The sequence below is a fragment of the Camelus dromedarius genome, chromosome 5, assembly GCF_036321535.1.
Source record: "Camelus dromedarius isolate mCamDro1 chromosome 5, mCamDro1.pat, whole genome shotgun sequence".
NCBI classification, from domain to species: domain Eukaryota; kingdom Metazoa; phylum Chordata; class Mammalia; order Artiodactyla; family Camelidae; genus Camelus; species Camelus dromedarius.
The window spans coordinates 82,326,571-82,342,030 of NC_087440.1; the positions used below are offsets into that span (position 1 = coordinate 82,326,571).

At 43.6% G+C, this 15,460-nt stretch overlaps 1 protein-coding gene across 6 annotated transcripts in view; it reads right to left on the reverse strand.

Moving 5' to 3' along the window:
• TTC7B (tetratricopeptide repeat domain 7B) overlaps positions 1-15,460 on the reverse strand; it is a 225,405-nt gene that overhangs the window by 179,762 nt on the left and 30,183 nt on the right. The window lies entirely within an intron of this gene.

Sequence of the window (15,460 nt, forward strand, 5' to 3'; positions counted from 1 at the left end):
CCCCCACATTACACGATTATTACTTTTATTTGAAATGGTCAGTTATCTTTTAAAGACACTTAAATAAGGAGGAAAAACTGATAGAGCTACCCATATTATTACGGTTTCCAGGGCTCTTTGTTTCTTCATGTAGATTCGTGTTTCTTTCTGGTATCCTACCTAAAGGGATTCCTTCAGCATTTCTTGTAGTGCAGCTCAGCTGGTGATGAGCTCTTTCCATCACTGTATGTCTGAAAAAGGCTTTATTTGGCCTGTACGTTTGAGAATACTTTCATCGAGTGTGGGATTCAGGGTTTACAGCTTGCTTCCCCCCATGTCCCCCACCCCCCAGGACTAAAGATGTTGCTCTATGGATTCTCACTAGCATGGGTTTTGACAATAAATCTGCTGTCACCGTTATGTTTATTCATCTGCATGTAATGTGTCTTTTTTTCTGGCTGCTTTTAAGATTTCTCTCTATCACTGGCTGTGAGCAGTTTGGATTACAACATGCTTTGGTTTTGTTTTCTTCATGTTTCTTGTACTTGGGCTTTGCTGAACTTTCTGGATCTGAGGATTTACAGTTTTCATAAAATTCGAGAAACATTCAGCCATTATTTCTTCAAGTTTTGTTGTTGTTGTTACCCTCCCCCTTCCTTAGGGGACTCCAGTTATACACATACTGGGCCACTTGAAGTTATCCCACAACTCACTTATGCTCTTTCCAGTTTAAAAAAAAAATCACTCTGTTTCACTCTGGATGGAGTTTGTTGTGACATCTTCAAGTTCACTAATCTTTTCTTCAATGTCTAATCTGCCATTAATCACATCCAGTGTGTTTTCCATCTTAGACATTGGTAAGTTTCATCTCTAGAAATCAGATTTAGGTCTATTTTTAACTTCTATGTCTCTACTAAACTTTGAATGTGAAGAATAGATATAATAACTGTTTTAATGTCCCTCCAGTCCTCAGTGCTCAATATTCACTCCCTTTCCATTTAGAGCCAAAGTTGTTAATGCATTTGCAAAAAAAAAAAAAAAAAAAAAAAAAATCACTAAGCAGTCTCTCTCTAGTGTAAACTCTGTTTCAACCTCTTGAAATTTTCTCTGAAGGAGAATACAAGATAAACTGAACAAATACCACTCCTAAATGTGCTTTAAGTGCTCATTTGTGCAAAACTAAAACCACCAGAAGACAACAAAAAGAAAGAAATTGTTTCATAATCTGCCTTCTGCTTGTATGAGAAGCAATCAAATAATATGCAAGTTGATATCAGGGATTTAATACGAAGGAAGCAAATTCTCCAGAGTGTGTCAAAGGGCCAGGAAGAAGTGGGTCTAGTCTTTGGCACTCTCTACTACTACAGGATGGACTCTGACCACTAATGCGCACGAAGATGACCCAGGCCCTCAGGGACCTGCCAAGCCCACGGAGTCAAAGAAAATCCAGCTCAACACAGTCCGACTGTCACCTGTACTGTGTGTTCTGAAATCTCTGAAATCCAGTCATCTAGGGCTGCAATTCACAGCCAGGCAGTTGGTAAGAATATTCACTTCAGCTACACAACTTACTCCATGTGAGGAGAGCATTGTGTTCTGTGGATTCCTATTCTAATGAGGCAGAAACATGGACACCCAACGTCTTGGCTGGCAAATGGGTCCTTGACAAGGAGTCCATTCTCAGGTAGGAGGCCTTTTATGGTAAATACTGTTCCTTTCTTTCTCTCAGATGATGTGACGTTCATTCCACGGGCACTGCGCACATCTCAGAGCAGCAGCGGAGTTGTTTACCACAGTGAACTCATGGCTGTGCAGCTCAGTTATCTGTCAAAAGCTGTGTACAGGACCTCTGGACTTGACTATAAATTTTCAAGTGTCTGGGATCAGATCAACACTGTCTGAGAAGCAGAGTCCGGAGGTCATGGTCCAAATTGGCCCCCATTAAAATGTCAGATGACACCTTGTCAGTTTGGATAGCTATCGTCAATAATGCTTTTAGTCACTTTCTCTTTTCCAGAGGAATGCATGACAAAAAAGTGAAAAACAGATTTGATAAACAGCTGGTGCGACAGCAATGCCTAATGAACATCTCAATATGATCTGCAACTGCAAAGTCAAAGCTGTGTAAAAAAAGAATAGAATCTAAGTGTTCCGTGACCAGTCATCAAGGCCAGCTTAAAAAAGCAAGGGTGAGAAAAGTGGCTGATTATGTGTCGTGATTTCAAGAACGCTGAGTAGCCACTGGACCCAAATTTATCTCCCTTCCCTGTGGAAATGCCCACAGATAGACTCACTTCTGATTCTGAAAGTTCCTTTCTGTGAAGAGTAATAACACATTTTAACTAAACTGATGATAATAAAATCATTTAGGTCCCATCTGACTGCTTCAAAGCTCCTCCACATGCATTAGTAATTTGAGTTCTGTCTAACAGGTTACTGTCCTTGTCCAAATCTTGTAGGAAAAGAAACAGGAGCTCAGTGACTTGCCGAAGGTCTGTGCAGGGGCCAGAACTGGAGATTACAAGGGGGCCCATGAGCTGGGACAAGTGGCTCCTGCCCCAGGTGATACTCCAAAAGTCCGAGGCAGGGTGGGCTCCGGGAAGTGGAGGTGCTGTGCAGACGCGGGGGAAGCAGTGGGACATCATGGTTGAGAGGGGCACTAGGCAGTGAGGAGCAGCTGAGGACCCTGGACATGTAAGAGCTCCAATGCACTCAGCCTCCACGTTGCTCTATTCAGGTGTATCTCACAGAGCATAATATGGCAAACTGGACTCCCCATCCTTTGTTTCCTTCCAAACCAAGGTTTCATCATCTCTGAAAAGGAGCCCCATTTTATTTCCTCAAGAGCTACACATCCTTGGAGGTTCGGCTGAGTTAGTGGAGAGCTACACGTCTCATTGCCAAAAAAAAAAAAAAAAAAAAAAAAAAAAAATCCAGCGATCACTGATAGGTTAACACTCCCAAATACTTTCAGGATTTACTAAATTTGAGATCCCTCAGCCAGGAGCCTGATCTGAGCATGTAAGATTGAAGAGTTTCAATAACTGTAAAGGTTCATTTCTCAAGGCCATACTCAGCACCCAGGACTATGCCTAGGGTTTGACACACACCACTTACTTCAAATCCCCACAGCCACCGTGGCAAGTAAGGTGTTAATAGCACCTTATAGATAAAAGTGAACTTCAGGCCCCACAGCTAATAAACGGCAGAGCCAAGTTTCGACCCCTGGTCTACCCGACCCCCAAAGTGCTCACAATATCCTGCCTCACTGAGCTGCAGACAGCATATTCAGTGTCTGATAACAGGAGTGACAATAAAAATGAGTTTCAAATTGTAAAGGCATAGAAATCAAAGTCCAGAGCCTCAGGGCAGTGGTGTCCTTTCCCACCAAGAGCTGCATCACCCTAGGCAAGCCCCTGGGTCGCCAGGCCTCCCAGTCCTCGTCTGTGTCGTGAGGGTTGAACTTCTGGGATACCATCTGGAGCTGTATGACTTTGGAGGAATAACAGCCAAAACAAATATTTTGATTTTTTTAATCGCATTAAAATGAACAGGGAATTAATTTCTTACGGAGTTATGCAACACAATAAAAGGCCATAAAATATAATTATAGGAACTATGTACTACAACATTAGGCTTTGTTTCCTCATTTATCTTAACCGCATCTCTGAAGCCAGGCCCGAGACAGGTACACTCTGATGCTTTGCTGTAACATGACCCACAGGGGAGTTTATAACTGGAAGTACCAGAAAACCTTTATTACAATACCAGGCCTCTGTGGCAAGGACTTCAAAGACAGTAGGACAATTTCCAGGGATCTCAAATTCCAAGGCTAAAAAGAAACTTGGAAAAGTGATTCAAGATTCTCGCAGCAAAGTGCTGGCAGGAGCAACTCCAGGTTCTCGCCTCTAGAACAGCCAGGTTCCCACAGGTGCCAGATGCACTCAACTCAAGACAAGCCCCGACACAGGCTGCAGAGCAGGGATGCTGAGGGAAACCCGCAAACGCTGAGGGGTCGGGGCTGGCCAGGACCTCCTGTGAAGTCCTTGTTAATCCAGAGCTTCCGTGATCTTTAGTGGTCTCTGGGCTGGGAGCCATGGTTAGCCCCTTCTGGGTGCTTTAAGAAATTGCTGTCTTCCTTCCAGAGTCATCATATTCCTCTGAGGAGGTGTGCATGTACACACACACACACACACACACACACACACACACACACCCCGCTTATAAAGAAGGAGATGACAAGCCCTGAATCAGACATTCACTTGCTACAGCAGATGATCTTATAATGTCCCTTCCAGCTTTATAATTCTGTGAGCAAATGAGAGGCTGATTCAACCTGAAATGTTCACTAAATAATTTGAATTAATGCTCTTCAAGTCTCTGCTTAGTAACCATAGGATAGTAATAACAACATGCAGTGAGCGCTACCTACATGCCAGACACCCTTCTGAGAGTTTGACATAATTTTCTAATCTTCCCAAGAAGGAGGGAGAATCTACTATCAGCCTCATTTCAGAGGGTAGGGAACTGGGGCTCTGAAGTGTCACGTATGACTCTGAGTCCTTGCTCTTAGCCTCTCCATACACTCGCGCGTGTCTCGGGTTTACCTGAATTCACGTGTAAAGCAGTACTCCCTAGCGGCTGAGCACGTGGGCTGGAGCCAGGCTCCCTGGTCCCTCCTCCGCAGCTGACGTTATATGTAAAACATTATGTGCTTAGAACAGTTCCTGGCGCATGGTGAGCACTCACAGCCCAGTAACTATCATGATTGTTCGTTACATCACTATTATCTTTAGGTAACAGTACTCTGGCAGGTCTCCAAGTGGCAGGATTTATTCATCTGTTATATTATCTTTATATACATTTTTAATAACAGTTTTATTGACATATTACTCACATAACACAAAATTCATTTGTTTGAATGTACAACTCAGTGGCTTTAGTATCTTCACATAGTTGTGGACCCATCACCACTAGCTATTTCCAGAACATCTGCTTCACCCCAAAAAGAAATCCCACACCCATTAGCAGTTGCTCCCCATTCCACGCTCCTCCCAGACCCTGGCAACCGCTAATCCACTTTCTGACTATGGATTTCCCTTTTCTAGATATTTCACATACATGGAAGCATACAATACGCGACCTTTTGTATCTGACTTCTTTCACTTAGCGTAACGTTCTCAAGGTCCATACCCACTGCAGCATGTATCGGTACTGCAGACCTTTTTTTTAAATTGAGAAGAAATTCACATGACATAAAATTAACCACTTTACAGTGAACAAATCAGCGACATTTACTACATTCACAATACTGCACAACCTCCTTCTCTAGTTCCAAATACTCCACTCTTTTTTGTTGCTGAACGATATCCCATTGTATGGATCTAACACACTTTATCTATCTGTTCAACAGTTGATGAACATTTGGGTTGTTTACACTTTTTGACTATTACGAATCATGCTGCTATGAACGTTCATGTACTGGTTTTTGTATGGACGTATGCGTTCAATTCTCTTGGGTATATACCTAGAATGGAATTAGTAGGTCAGGTGGTAATCCTATGTTTTGTTATATTATTTTTAATCTCTGTGCTACAATAACCAATCTGCTGGGTAGAATATTAAGAAGTGAAAAAAATACATGGACATGGAAAATACATGAAAATACATGAGTAGACAGACCTGGAAGAATCAAACCCGTGCTTCTCCACTTTCTAGCTCTGCGGCTTAGAGCAGCTTCCTCAGTATCTCAGGGCCTCTGTTGCCTCATCAAGCAAATGAAAACAACAGCACTTGCTCCAACTGATTATCATGAGGCTTGGCCCTCAGTCCAGCTACAGGAAAGGAAGTACTTGATAGACAGTAACTACGATTATCAACAAGCATCTTTCCTGGGGGGATGACAATCCTCCTCATTTTTTTTCAGGATTATCTGTACAGATACAGAAAAGCACTGAGAAGAAAATAGCAATCATCTACATCCCCACCACTCCCCACTAATCCCCACCACTGCATTAAGCACAGCTGATGTTTCAGCACAGCCCTCAACCTTGATAATACATGATGGCATGTAAACTTTGGTTTTGGTTCAAGCCTCTTTTCTAAGAATTACGGGATTCCTGCCGTGCTAAGCGCAGCCCTGACTACAGCAAGGAATGACAGCAGCCAGTGCACAGATGTGCTGTGCCTCTCCCTTCTCCATAAATTCTCCCTGAGCTCCACAGCTGGGCTTCCCAGAGCAGGACACAGTCTTCTCCCTCGAGAAGGCCCGGCTCTAGGGAATGCAGGAGAAAGACATTTCCAAAACAATGTGAAAAGTACAGTGACTCAGACAGACGGGGTGTCAGGGAAGAGCTGGGAACAAGCACCTCGGTGGACCTTCACCTAAGGCTCCAGCCCCCAAACTTTTTTGGGGCTCTTTGAGTCTCTGCTTACTTGCAAAAAAAGAACCAATGAGGAGCCTGACAACACAACCAACATTAAATATGAATATGGGTCAGCAGCAGTAAAAGGGCTCTTACTCTTCTTACACCATCTAAATATAAACAGGAAGCTCTGACTAGCAACCTGAGATGAGTGGCTACATGTAACAGGGCATCAAGCCACCCGCCGTTTGTGGAATCACTAAATCTAGATGGGAAGAGACCGGAGAGATCACCGAGTCCGAGGTCAACAGCTCCAGGAGGCTTACACAGCAGATCCCCAGCAGGCCACAGGCCTCTCAGCTCCTCCCAGTCACATCCCTCTCCCACATCTTCTGGATTTTGCACATGGGCAGAAGCACTGCAAGGTCTCCCCTGGCCCCACCTCTGCCACCTCATTCTCTCCACTCATGGATAGTTTTCTGTCAAGCTACCTTTATTCACTGCCCCTGAAGGGATCTCAAGGCTTCTAAGAAAAAAGACAAGCAGCTTCTAAAGGAAAAAACTGGATCCCTTATCTTCTCTCCTCTCCTCATTCTGCAGATAAGGAAATTTAAACTCAGAGAGGGTTCATGATTTGCCCCAGGTCACACAGCAGGTACTGGCAGAGACAACCCTGAGCCCTGCTGCAATGTGCTCACTATAAGCAAAGGTCCACGGTAGCTGAGACACAGCCTCCAACAGACTGAAGAATTTTCCTGCAGGGAGGAAGCATCCTGTCCAGGCTGTCCTCAGGCTCCAGGATACCTAGAAGGTCACGGTCATTAGCAACTATCCAATTCATAAAGGTCAGGATTAGGTTCTGTCACTTTAAGACTTGACAGTAATCTACTAAGAAGTATTTTAGGAAAATCCTCCTTGGGCTTCTACAGTTCTTATGACCAGGGATTTATTTTTCAGTTCATGAAAAAAAGGAGGCACATCAACTTCTGCTAAACCTCCACTACCAGAACTCATACTTGTAACTCCTTTCTCTTTTCAAGTGATCCGTGCACTGACTGTTCAATGTCCTGAAGGCTGTCAGCTCCAGTGGGAGTCTCTGTTAACGCCGTGGCCACAGAACAGTAAACGCGCACATCAGCAGAGGTTCGGTTCCGGCCTAATAAGAACCGGTGGGCATGTGTGTAATCGCCTCCACAAGGCACAGCTTTCGAGAAACGGCCCAGGAGTCTCTTAGGAAGCTCAGTGATCCAAGGTTAATAAAGACGGCTGGCAAGTTCACGCTTCTTCTCCGAACCCTGACCTCGCGTAGAACCTCCGAATGATCCAAATTTCAGGGCCATGGCCGCTGGGACGGCTCCGCGCATGCGCGAGCTCCGCAGCAAGGACGCGCCGCCCGCGCCCTCTGGCGGCGGCGATCGGCACTGCGGGAAGACCTCGACTGGCGCTCGCTGCCTGCAAGTCCCCTCACCCCCCACCTCAGGTTGGTGTGGTCCAAGACTGAGCTTTTAGCATGTGATCCGCTCAGAGATCTAATGTGGAATTCCTGTTGTTTAACATGCCCAGAATACTAAAGAACCCTGTTTCAGTAAGAAGGCTGTTATTTACGTTGTCCAGGGAAAAGGATGTTTTCCAAGACCTCCTGCAACGTCCAACCAGCTCTGGGTGCCGCTGAATGCAAACCAAGGCACCTCACAGAGCACCAGGGTAGACTTAGCCTCTTTCAGTGTGGCATTCACAGTCTCTGAACCTGGGAGTTCTTACACAAAGTTTACACCACCCACAATCTACAAAGCAAGCACCTGACAGGAAAGAAGAAAAAAAATGGGGGCTGAAACTGAGGGTCCACCTCCTCTTAACTGAGGACTCTTCTCTACCCGTGTGAGGACTAAGGACGTTAAGGGGCAAGTGCTTAGAGGCCATTTAGCAGGGTTTTTTTTTTTATGTTGTAATTACTATTATTAATTTACTACTATTATTCCAGAACCTGGCACATAGTAGGAACTTAACAAACTTGAGTTCCTCTCCCTGTCTTGTGAGGTTGTAGTGTCTCCTGCTGGGCGGTCACAGTTCTCTGTCCCATGGGTCAAGGGACTGTGCAGGGAGGCCCAGCCAGGGCCCAGCACGGCTGCCTGCTCCTCTGCACCAGCCCCAAGGTGCCTGGGGGAGGGCGGCAGTGCGGGCTCTGACACCCTCCCTCTCCACAGAACAGTCTGTGCTCTGCTCCCGCCCCCAGGGAGCTCTGAGCTTTCCAAATATGGATGCTTTTTTCATTCCCAAGGCATCAGGAACATTTGGGGGAAGAAAATGAACACCAGACGTGGTTTGGAAATGATGGAAGCCAAGTGATGGTGGGGGCAGAACAAGCACTGTACTAGAAGTCGGGAGTCCTGGCTTTAAAATATTAAATGGGAGTCTGGACTAGGTGGTCTTTTATAACCTGGCCAGCTTTGTATGAGTCTAGGCCCCAAGGAGATCCTAGAAATAAGGACCCAAGTCCTAAGAGTGAGATGCAGAGTGGCTAGCACACAACGCAGGGGAGAAAAACCACATTAAGGAGTCCCTGGCTCTCAAAGAAAATGAGCCATGGGAGACGGGCTCTTCACAGCCAAACAACCTGAAAGACAGTCCACAATTTGGGATAATCCAACCTGAAGGCAAGTGTGGGTAGAAGAGGAGTTAGAGACAAGATGATTTGTTTCATATCACACCCAAACCAGAATCTGTTTTCCTTTAAAATGACGAGTGTTTCAGAATATGCTAAGAACACTGCACTTTTGCTTAAGCAACTTGTGTTACTCAGATAGAGTCTGTCTTTGGTGGTGTGGTCCTGGATGCCAGGGAAAAACATTTAAGGAACCATCGCATAACAAGTACCCCTGTATGGCGAGCACCGACGTGGTGCAAACCTGGGATATGCAGCAAAAGCTTAGGTGTGGCACAGCCTCCGGGCCCCCCAGAGCAGGCACTCACATATTTGCTGATTTAATTAATTAACGACGCAATCTAGTCTGGGAGAGGAAAGTGACAGATGTGAAATAATTAAACAAAAACAGCATGCCAAACTGGATGGTTCTAACTATCAACAGAGGTGCGATCAGAGGAAGGAGAGGCTGAAGTCACCCAGGTGTCCCCACGGGTGGACTCCTCGCAGGGAAGAGGAAAGTACTCCGAGCCGGAGGGAGAAGACAAGCAGATGAGGGAAGAGGCCTGGCAGGGGCGAGCTGGGTGGGCCGGCAGGCCGCCTGGAACAGGGCGTGGGTGGGTCAGAGCAGGCCATGGGCCCAGCCTGGCCAGATCGGGACAGAGGCTGCAGAGTCTGGAAGAATGCACCACCGTGCCGGGACTTGTCGTGGTTCGCAGAACTCAGCAGGAGCCCCAGCTTCAACGATAAGGGAAAAGATCATGACCGCGGGGAAGGCAGTCCACTCCTGACCACCCTAGCATGGATTTTCCCATAGTTCATTAAGCCTCACACTGCTTACTGCCTTCACATTTTAACTTACTTAAGAATATAAATCTGCCACAGATGTACAAATGCTGATGAGTTTTAGGTCCTGTAAACCCCGGGGGGAAGCTCTCTGTCATCTGCATCCTGCCTCCCTGCATCCTCCCAGAGCCTGGCAGGCACCCAGCCAACAAGGAGAACTCCCCGTTACATGCTGGGCCTCTTGCCTTCCTCACTCTCTGTGGTCCTCATAGCAAGATTCAGCCCTCCTGGGTTGTAACCAAATCTACACACAGTCCAACGCTGAATCCTGACCAACAAATCAATACAGCCTAGCAGCCCTGGCCCTAATGCTGAGCAGCAGCTCAGGAATTGGAACTGTTCCCTGTACAGCGCCCCCTTGTGGTCTCAGTGGTATCACCATGTTCAACTCCAACCCAGCACCTTCTCCCCAGCTTCTAAGGAAAAGTGGCTCCTCCTCCTGTAAACCTTACCTGATTCAACAGCAGCATTACCTGCCCAGTGAGCTAAGCGAAAAACCTCACAGTCATCTTGATGCCTCCCTCAACCACCTTCCCACAGCAATTCCGCAACACACATACCATCTCAATGGCCTCCTGCAACCCAGGCTTTTGCAGTATCTGTCAGGATGCAGCTAGGACAAAGGAATCACTCCAGTTCTTTCAGTTAAAGGAGATTTGATATATGGGATTATCTACATAAGGGATGAAACAGATGAGAAGCCAGACAGGGTGGTATGGCACCCCCGAATTCTGTAACAGCAGAAGGCCACTAACATCACTAGGGCTGGAAAAGACAGAGAGAGGGGATGGAGTTAGAAGAAACTGGGGACAGAACCCAGTGGGAGCTGAAAGCACAGAGGGAGGGTTTGTCTGCCCACAGCTGGAGCAACTGAAGAGACACAGTTGCTGTCAGAGGTGCTGCCTGAGGGACACAGACAGAGAAATATCTGGCTTCTCCCTCCTCTTGCCCTCTAATTTCCTGCCAGTGGGCTGCTGGCTGAGCCCAGGCAGAAGCCAACTAATTTCAGCAGCTTGAAATATCTTGCAAAAGTCAGGCCCCCTGAAATGCAGAAGCCAAAGCCAGCTCACCTCTCCAGCCACTCTCCTTCCCCATAATCTTTAATTCCTTCTAATCTATTCTCCACTCTGTGCCAGAAAGATCGTTCTTGCTTATGAACTTAATTAAGCCATTCTTCCTCCTGCTTAAAACCTGGCAGTGGCTGGCAGTTTCCTAGCAGGAAAAAATAGGACTCATCCACCAGGCTGATCTTGTCAGTCAATTGCAAATATAGGAAGTGCTGCTTCCCTTGACTGGGACGTGTACTGAGTTTACGTTATAACATGGAGTGAGCTGCTACTCAAGGGATTATTGTGGAATAAAACAGAGACTGCTCTTCAGAGTCATCCACCCCGCAAATGGGAACTGGCTAAAGATAATTCCTCTCTGACCAGGACTCTTTGCCATGATCAAAAGGCCCAGCGCTCCGATGAAAAGATGCCGTGTAGAAAAAGAGGGGACCAAGTCAAGGCTATTAAAATCTATTAAAATAGCAGAGTATCAAGAGACTGAATTAGTAATCAAAAAACTTCCTACAAAGAAAAGCCCAGGCTCAGATGGCTTCCTGGTGAATTCTAACAAATATTTAACGAAGAATTGACACCAGTCCTTCACAAACTCTTCCAAAAAATAAAAGAGGAGGTAACACTTGACAACTCACTCTAGGACACCAGTATTAACCTGATACCAAAACCAGACAAAGATATCACAAGAAAACTACACCATTATGCATACAGATGTAAAAATCCTCAACAAAATATGAGTGTGCCAAGCTCAGAAACATATAAAGGATTATATACCATGACCAAGTGGGGTTTATTCCAAGAATGCAAGGCTAGCTTAACATGTGAAAATCAATCAATATAATACACCCTACTAGAAGAATAAGTCACAAAGATCACACAATTTCAGTAGAAAAGGCACTTGGCAAAATCTAATACCCTTTTATGATAAAAAAAACACTCAACAGACTAGAAATAGAGAACTTCAACCTGATAAAGGCCATTTATGGAAAACTCACAGCTAGCATAGTACTTACTGCTCAAAGACTGAAAGCTTTTCTCCTAATTCAAACATCTCTGCTCTAGTCACTTCTAGTCAACATTGTACCAGAGGTTCTAGCCAATGCAATCAGGCAACAAAAAGAAATAAACGGCATTCATATTGGAAAGAAAGAAGTGAAACTATCCTATTTACAGGTGACATGATCTTATTATAGAAAGCCCTAGAGAATCCACAAATAATTGCTGGATCTAATAAAGGTGGTAGGATAAAAGATCGATATACAAAAGTAAGTTTGTGTTCTATACACGAGCAATGAACATTCTGAAAAAAACAATTCCACTTATGACAGCATCCAAAAGAATAAAACTTGGGATTAATTTAACAAAAGGAATGTAAGACTTGTACCCTGAAAATTATGAAACATTTTTGAAAGGAATTAGACATCCCATGTTCGTGGACTGGAAGACTTACTATTGTTAAGATGGCAGCACTCCCGAAATTGATCTACAGATTCAACACGATCCATATCAAATTCAACATAATTCTTATCAAATTCCAAGCAAGCTTTTTTTTTTTTTTTTGCAGTAATTGACTATTTGATCCTAAAACTTATATGGAAATGTAAGGGATCCAGAAAAGCCAAGATAATCTTGGAAAGAAAAACAAAGTTGGAAGACTCACACTTCCCAATCTTAAAACTTCCTACAAAGCTACAGAAATAAAGACAGGGTGGTACTGGCATAAGGACAGACACATAGACCAACATAATAGAATTGAGAGTCCATAAATAAACCTATACATTCACATTCAGTTGAGTTCAACAAAGACATCAAAGTTATTCGAGGGGGGAAAATAGTCTTTCAACAAATGGTGCTGAAATAACTGGATATCCACAGACAGAAGAATGAAGTTGGACCCCTACCCCACACTGTATCAAAAATTAACTCAAAGTAGATCATAGACTTAAATGTAAGAGTTAAAACTATAAAACTCTTTTAAATTTTTTTTAAAAAATTTTGTGACCATGATTAGGCAATGGTTTCTTAGCTATAACACCAAAAGCACAAAAGAGACAAAAGAAAAAAATAGGTAAACTAAAATTAATCAAAATTTAAAGCTTTTGCATTTCAAAGGATACCATCAAGAAAGTGGAAAGACAACCTATAGAATGGGAGAAAATATTTTAAAACCACGTATCTGTAAAGGGACTTATATCTAGAATATATTAAGAACTATTACAACTCAGTAATAAAAAGACAAACTATCCAATTTTAAAATGGGCACAAGCTTTTCCAAAAAGGATACACAAATGGCCAATAAGCACATGAACAGTTGTTCAACATCATTTGTCATTAGGGAAACAAATTAAGAACCACAGTGAGATACCACTTCACACATACTAGGATGTCTGTAATCAAAAGAAAAGATAATAAAGTGTTAACAAGGATGTGGAGAAACTGGAACCTTTCAGAGTAGTATAGCCACTCTGGAAAACAGTTTGCAGTTCCTCAAAACGTTAAACATGGAGTTATCAGATGACCCACTGATTGCACTCCTAAGAATATGCCCAAGAGAAATGAAAACACTCCACTCCAAATGTTGTACACAAATGTTCATAGCAGCACTATTGGTAACAGCCAATGGAACAACCTCATGTCCATCATCTGATGCACAGATTAACAAAATGTGCAAAATGTGGTACCTTCATGCAATGGAATATTATTCAGCCATAAAAAGGAATGATATGTGCTGCAACACGTGAGAACCCTGAAAACAGTATACCAAGTGGAAGAAGCCAGACACCAAACCTCACATATTGTGACATTCCACCTACCTAAAATGTTTAGAATAGGCAAGTGTACAGAGAAAAAGCAGACTACTGGCCAACTAGGGCTGGGGTTGGGGGAGGGGGGTGGGTAATCAGACAATGGGAAGTGACTGTTAATAAGTACCTGTTTTTTAGAGGGGTGCTGGAAATGTTCTAAAGTTGACTGTGGTAATGGTTGCACAACTCTGAACATATTAAAAACCACTGGATTGTACACTATTTTACGGGAGTAAATTATATCTCAGTAAAGTTGTTTTTCAAAAAGCTATCGAGCATCTTTGTAATATGAAAACCTGAAGCAATAGATGTTCCACAGGCAACTGTTTCAAAAATATCCATAGGGCACAGGGCTGTGTAAATCCTTAAAAGCTGTCCAAAGATATTTAATGACTTGGAAAAATAATTGTCCACACACACACATATATACATGTAGTGAAAAAAGTAAAATAGTACATATAGCAAAATCCTTACTGTGTATAAAAATATATATCTTTATATATACTTTTATATAGTTAAAGAAATATAGATAGATACAGATTTTTTCTATGTATCTATATATATTTTTAAAATATGTCTTTAAAAGTTGTTGACTAACTCAAGTGGCAGTAGGGTGACTGATTTTACTTTCTGCTGTATCTTTTTCTTTATTTTCCAGATAGCCTATACTCATAAAACTGCAGAATAAATGTTCACTTTCCGATCAGAGGTCAGAATGAGAGGCGGCTGGTCCCACACACTGCAGGCAGGAAAGCACACAGTTACAGTGGTTTTGCAGGACAGTCCAGAAATACTTGTCTTTTGACCCAGAATCTCCACTTCTGGAAACCTCTCCTAGGGAAATCATTAATTTAGAACAAGCACAAAGACCAGGCTGAGAGAACGTTCATCACAGCCTTACATGTAAGAGTGAAAAGCTGAAAACGACCTACATGTCCAAAAATAGAGGCTTTTTAGTTAAATATATTATAGCTTATCCATACAACGAAACACTGTACAGCTGCTGAAATGCTGCAGAAATATAGCTGTTGTCACGGAAAGTGTTAGCAGGTCACAAAGCAGTATATATGATATAAACTCACTTTTCTAAAAAAAATCACACACTTGATAATAAGTGTGTGATAAGGTGATCTGGAAGGTAACACACTATAATGTTAATGGAATTTGGCTCTGGGTGGATGGGGCGATGGTTATTTTTATGTTCTTTTGACTGGTCTGTATTTCTGGTTTTTATATAATGCACAATGTATTTTGTCCGTATTAAGAAGAACAAAGTAAAATTATTCAGGAAGAGGCAAGGGGTCAGCCGAGGACAGCGAGAAGCATTACCGGCTACCCAAGCAAAGGAGCATGCTAGAAGGTGGGGAGGGCTGGGACCATCCCAGCCACCGCTGTTCCCAACCTCAGGAGTACCTGAGCTCGGACTACATTAATCCCCCACCTGCTGACCTCGGATTTCTATTTCTCAAAGCATTTCCCATTTTTGTCTTATTTATTCTTCTTGGTACTCTTGTCAGAGTATTTTTATCTCCACTTTGCAGACAAGAAAAGTGAGACTTACTAAATTACTTAAGAATCACAGAATAAAATCAGGGGTTAGCAGGTAATCCTCCATGAGAATTTCATCGACCACATGTCCGCTCCGAAGGCGAGGTTACGCTCCAAAGGAAAGGCAGCACAATAAAGCAAATACAGCATGGCGACCTCAGGCCTTGATTTGAATCCCTCCTCACCTCTGAAATTCGAGCTTTCACCCTCTCT